This window comes from Macaca nemestrina, chromosome 1 (genome assembly GCF_043159975.1).
Source record: "Macaca nemestrina isolate mMacNem1 chromosome 1, mMacNem.hap1, whole genome shotgun sequence".
NCBI lineage: Eukaryota > Metazoa > Chordata > Mammalia > Primates > Cercopithecidae > Macaca > Macaca nemestrina.
The window spans coordinates 23,993,254-23,999,411 of NC_092125.1; the positions used below are offsets into that span (position 1 = coordinate 23,993,254).

Here is a 6,158-nt window from a genome sequence, read left to right on the forward strand (position 1 = left end):
CTTTCCTTCATTTATGAAGCTTAGTTTTGCTGGATACAAATTCTTGGCTAATAATTATTTTGTTTAAGGAGGCTGAAGATAGGGCTCCAATCCCATCTAGCTTGTAAGGTTTCTGCTGAAAAATCTGTGGTTAATCTGATAGGTTTTTCCTTGTAGGTTACCTGGTACTTTTTACCTCAGAGTTCTTAAGATTCTTTCATTTATCTTGACTTTAGATAACCTGATGACTATGTGCACAGGCAATGATCTTTTTGCAATAAATTTCACAGGTGCTGTTTGAGCTTCTTGTATTTGGAAATCTAGATCTCTAGCAAGGCTGGGTGGGGAAGTTTTCCTCGGTTATTCCCTCAAATATATTTTCAAAACTTTTAGATTTCATTTCTTCCTCAGGAACACTAATTATTCTTAGGTTAGGTTGTTCAACATAATCCCAAACTTCTTGGAGACTTTGCTTATTTTTGAAATTCTTTTATCTTTATCTTTGTTTGATTGGGTTAATTTGAAAACCCCCGTCTTTCCTAAAAATGCAAAAATTAGCCAGGTGTGGTGGCAGGCACCTGTAGTCCCAGCTACTTGGGAGGCTGAGGCAGGAGAAGGGCCTGAACCCAGTAGGCGGAGGTTGCAGTGAGCTGAGATTGCACTACTGCACTCCAGCCTGGATGACAGAGTAAGACTCTGTCTCAAAAAAAAAAAAAAAAAAAAAAAAAAAGAAAAAAGAAAAGAACACCTTGTCTTGTCTTGTCTTTGAGCTCTGTGGTTCTTTTTCTGCATGTTCGATTCTCAGAGTGCATTTTGCATTTCTCTAAGTGTGTCCTTCATTTCCAGAAGTTGTGGTTGTTTCTTATTTATGCTTTCTATTTTACTGAAGATTTTTCCCTTCATATCTTGTATCTTTTTTTAAAAAAATTTCATTAAATTGGACTTTAATTTGTCTGATGCTTCCTTGATTAGCTTAATAATCAACCTTCTGAGTTCTTTTTCTGGCAATTCAGGATTTCTTCTTGGTTTGGATCCATTGCTCATGAGCTACTGTGATCTTTTGGGAGTGTTAAAGAACCTTGTTTTGTCATGTTAGCAGAATTGTTTTTCTGATTCCTTCTTATTTGGATAGACTATGTCAGAGGGAAGACCTGGGGCTCAAGGGCTGCTGTTCAGATTCTTTTGTCCCACAGGGTGCTCCCTTGATGTAGTACTCTCTCCCTTTTCCTAGGGATGTGGCTTCCTGAGAACGAAACGGTAGTGATTGTTATTTCTCTTTTGTATCTAGCCACCCAGAGGAGCTACCAGGCTCCACGTTGGTACCGGGGGGGTGTTTGCACAGAGTGAGCTGTTTTCAGGTCTCTTAGCTGAGGATAGCAGCACGTGCATTGGTGGAAGTGGCAGGGGAGTGAAATGAACTCTATGAAGATCCTTAGTTATAGTTTGTTTATTGAACTAGTTTTGTGCTGGTTGGCCTCCTGCCAGGAGGTGGCACTTTCAAGAGAGTATCAGCTGTGGTAGTATATGGGAGGATCACATGGTGAGCAGGGGCCCTAGAGCGTCCAAGAGAATATGTGCTTCAGCTACTAGGGCTAGTAGAGAAAGACTATCAGGTGGGGGCAGGGTTAGGTGTGTCTGAGCTCAGACTCTGCCTGGGCAGGGCTCGCTGTGGCTGCTGTGGGGGTTGGGGATGTGGCTCTCAGGCCAATGGAGTTGTGTTCCCAGGGGGATTATGGCTACCTCTGCTGTGTCATGTGGGTCACCAGGGAAGAGGGAGAAAGCTGGCAGTGACAGGCCTCACCCAACTACTACACAGGCCGGTCTCACTCCCACCGTGCCCCAATTTGTTTCCAGGCAGTGGGTGAGCAGAGCTGAGAACTTGCCCCAGCCTACCAGCCTCCCAGCTGTGAAAGCAAGCAGGGCTTTCAGGTTGTGCACCTCCCTGCCTGCCATGGCTTCTGTGCTGTGTCTGCTCTTCTGATTCACCCCCTCTGCCAAAGTTCTGTCTAGGAAACTTTGTGTTCAGTTAAATTGTTACAACGTTCAGTTGGAAGTTCCCTTTTCCTTGTGGTCTTTTCCCAGTTCCCCTGGTAGCCCTCCCCAAGGACCTCTGTGAGACAAAGTCAGAAATGGCTTCCCTGGGGACCGAGAGAGCCCACAGGGCTCTTTCTGATGCTTCTTCTAACCCTCTATTTCGCTCTGCTCTCTAAATTTGTCTCTGCTCCAGGTAAGGTCAAATCCTTCTCCTGTGATCTGGACCTTCAGGTTCTCCAGTGAGGGTGTGTCTTCATGGGCGATGATCCCCCTTTCACACTTTGTGCACTCACAACCTTTGGGCTGTCTCCCAGGGCCTGCAAGAGCAATCTGCTTCCTTCAAACGGTCTGAGGATTCTCTTGAATTTCCTGGTATGCGCCTGCAATAGGTCTTGGAGCAAAAGTTCACGATGTGAGTCTCCGCACGCTGCTCTGTCTGTCTGAGTAGGAGCTGCAATTTAGTCCTGCCTCCTATTCACCATTTTCCTCCAAGTCTCTCCACCTCATATTAGGCTCCACTTCTCAACACTGTTGCATTGGAAATTAAATTTCTAATGCATCAACCTTGGAAGACACATTTGAATAACTTTCTGTCTCTGCTTCCCCCACCACATTTATGTCCTTCTCACAATGCAAAATATATCCATTCCATCCCAATAGCCATGAAAGTCTTCACTTGTTTTTACATCAACTCAAAAGTTTAAAGTCCAGAGTTTCATCTAAATTGGATACAGGTGAGACTCAAGGCACAATTCATCCTGAGGCAAATTCATGTGAGCCTGTGAAATTAACTGTGAGCTGTGAGCCTATGAAATTAACAAGTGATAGACTTCCACAATAAGTTATGTGCTTCCAAAACAATGGTGGGGCAGGCATAAAATACATGTTTTCATCCCAAAAGGGAGAAATAGGCAGGAAGGAAGGAGTAACTATTCCCAACTAAGTCTAAAACCCAACAGGGAAAACAATGTTAAGTCTTAAAGCACCAGAGTTATCTCCTTTGACTCCATGTCCTGCATCCTGGACACACTGGGGTGGGGATTTGGCCCCCAAGGTCTCTGGTCACCAGCCTCTAACTTTTCTAGGTTCAGTCCACCCGAAGCTCTCACAGGTTGAAGTCTCATGCCTGTAGCTCTTCCAGGCTGATGCTGCAACATGGCAGTTCTACGGTTCTGGGGTCTCAGGAATGGCCCTACTCCCACAGTTCCACTAGGAATTGCCCTCCTGGGGACTTTTTGTGGTGACTCTGACCTCACATTTCTGCTCAGCATTGCCCTAACAGGGACTTTCTGAGGTGGTTCTGCCCCTGTAACAAGTCTCTGCCTGGCCTCCAGGCTGTCCATGACATCCTTTGAAGTCTAGGTGAAGAAAGTCATGCCCCTACCGCTCTTCTATTCTGTACATTTGTAGAGTTAGCTCCATGCGGATGCTGTAAAGATTTACAGCTTGTACCTTCCAGAGCAGTGAACTTTGGGGGACACATTCAAATCATAACAATTATCACCCTTAAATTAGTTAATATGATTTATGTAGTTAGATTTTCTAAATGTTAAATAATCATGTCCTCAGATAAATTATATTGTTTTATATCAATATAAACATACATACATACTTAATTTTATTGTGCATGACTTTATTGCGCGTCACACATGTTGCACTATTTACAGATTAAGGATTTGTGGCAACCCTGTGTCAAGCAACTCTTTTGGCACCATTTTCCCAACAGTATGTGCTCACTTCATGTCTCTGTGTCACATTGTGGTAATTCTCACACTATTTCAAACTTTTCCATTTTTATTATATCTGTTATAGTGATCTGTGATCAGTGATCTTTCATGTTACTATCATAATTGTTTTGGGTCATCACAAACCACGCCCACAGGGGACAGCAAACTTAATAAATGTGTGCATTCTGACTGTTCCATTGACTGGCTGTTTCCCTGTTTTCTACCCTCTCTTTGAGCCTTCATATTACCTGAGACACAATATTGAAACTAGGCCAATTAATAACCTTAACAATGGCCTCTAAGTGTTCAAGTGAAAGGAAGAGTCACATGTTTCTCACTTTAAATCAAAAGCTAGAAATGATTAAGTTCAGTGAGGAAGGCATATCAAAAGCCAAGAGAGGCCAAAAGGGAGGCCTCTTGTGCCAAATAGCAAATTGTGAACACAAAGGAGAAGTTTATGAAGGAAATTAAAAGTGCTATTCCAGCGAACAAACACACAAATGATAAGAAAGCAAAACAGTTTTATTGCTGATATGGAGATAGTTTGAATGGTCTGGATAGAAGATCAAACCAGCTACAACATTCCTTTAGGCCAAAGCCTAATCTAGAGCAAGGCCCTAACTCTCTCCAATGTTATGAAGGCTGAGAGAGGTGATATAGCTGCAGAAGAAAAGTTGGAAGTCAACAGAGACTGGGTCATGAGGTTTAAAGAAAAAAGCTGTCTCTATAACATAAAATGCAATGCAAAGCAGCAAGTGTTGATGTAGAAACTGTGGCAAGTTATCTAGAAGATTTAGCTAAAATAATCAATGAAGGTGGATACACTAAACAACAGATTTTCAGTGTAGATGAAACAGCCTTCTATTGAAAGAAGATGCCATCTAGGACCTTCATAGCTAACGAGGAGAAGTCAATGCCTAGCTTCGAAACTTCCAAGGGCAGGCGGATCCTCTTGTTAGGGGTTAATACAGCTGGTGACTTTAAATTGAAATCAATGCTTATTTACCATTCCAAAAATCCTAGGGCCCTTATGAATTATGCTACATCTATCTACTCTGCCCGTGCCCTATAAATATAAAAACAAAGTGTGTATGATGGTACCTTTATTTACATAATGGTTTACTGAACATTTTAAACCCACTGTTTAGGAATATTGCTCAGAAAAAAGATTCCTGCTCATTGATAATGTATGTCATCATCCAAGAGCTCTGATGGAGATGTACAAGGAGATAAATGTTGTTTTTATGCTTGCTAATATGACATCCATTCTGTAGCCCATGCATCAAGCAGTAATTTTGACTTTCAATATTTTTATCTGAGAAATACATTTCATAAGGTTATAGCTGCCATAGATAATGATGCCTCCAATGGATTTGGGCAAAGTAAATTGAAAGCCTTCTGGAAAGGCTTCACCATTCTAGAAGCCATTAAGAACATTTGTGATTCACTGGAAGAGGTCTAAATACCAACATTAATAGGACTTTGGAAGAAGTGAATTCCAGTCCTCATGGATGACTCTGAGGAGTTCAAGATTTCAATGGAGGAAGTCACTGAAGATATGGTACAAATAAGAAGAGAACTAGAATTAGAAATGGAGCCTGAAGTTGTGATTGAATTGCTGCAATCTCATGACAAAACTTGTATGGATGAGGAGTTTCTTCTTATGGATGAGCAGAGAAAGTGGTTTCTTGAAATGGAATCTATTCCTGTTGAAGATGCTGTGAACATTGTTAAAATGATGACAAAGAATTTAGGATATTCCATAAATATAGTTAACAAAGCAACAACAGGGTTTGAGAGGATTGATTCTAAATTTGAAAGAAGTTCTACTGTGAATAAAATGCTATCAAATATCTTTGCATGGTATACAGAAATCTTTTGTGAAAGGAAGAGTCCATCAGTGGGGCAAACTTCATCATTGTCTTATTTAAAGAAATGCCCACAGCAACTCCTACCTTCATCAGCCATCAACATGGCTGCCATCAACATGGAGGCAAAACACCCTATCAGCCAGAAGATTATGACATGGTGAAGGCTCAGATGATTATTGGCCTGTTTAAAGCAACTAAATATTTTAAAAATTAAATATGTTCATGGTTTGTTAAAACATAATATTGCACACTTAATAGACTACACTATAGTGTAAACATAACTTTTATATGCACTGGGAAACTAAAAAATTTGTGTGACTCGCTTTATTGTGATATTTGCTTTATTGTGGTGGTCTGGAACTAAAGCTGAATTATCTCCAAGATGTGCCTGTATTTTTCTTGCACATTTCTTGACTCAATTTGCTATATTTTATTTAGATTTTTTTTTTTTGTGGATATACATCTGCAATTTAAAAAAATGTGTTCTCTATGTCAAGTTTAGGTAGTCTCATGCTAATCTCATAAACATAAATTGTGGAGCTTTCAT

General features: G+C 40.9%; 1 pseudogene; it reads left to right on the plus strand.

The window, feature by feature from the left end:
• The first annotated feature begins 4,031 nt into the window (after nt 1–4,031).
• LOC139355886 (tigger transposable element-derived protein 1-like) lies at nt 4,032–5,772 on the plus strand (annotated as a pseudogene).
• Nucleotides 5,773–6,158: the final 386 nt, after the last annotated feature.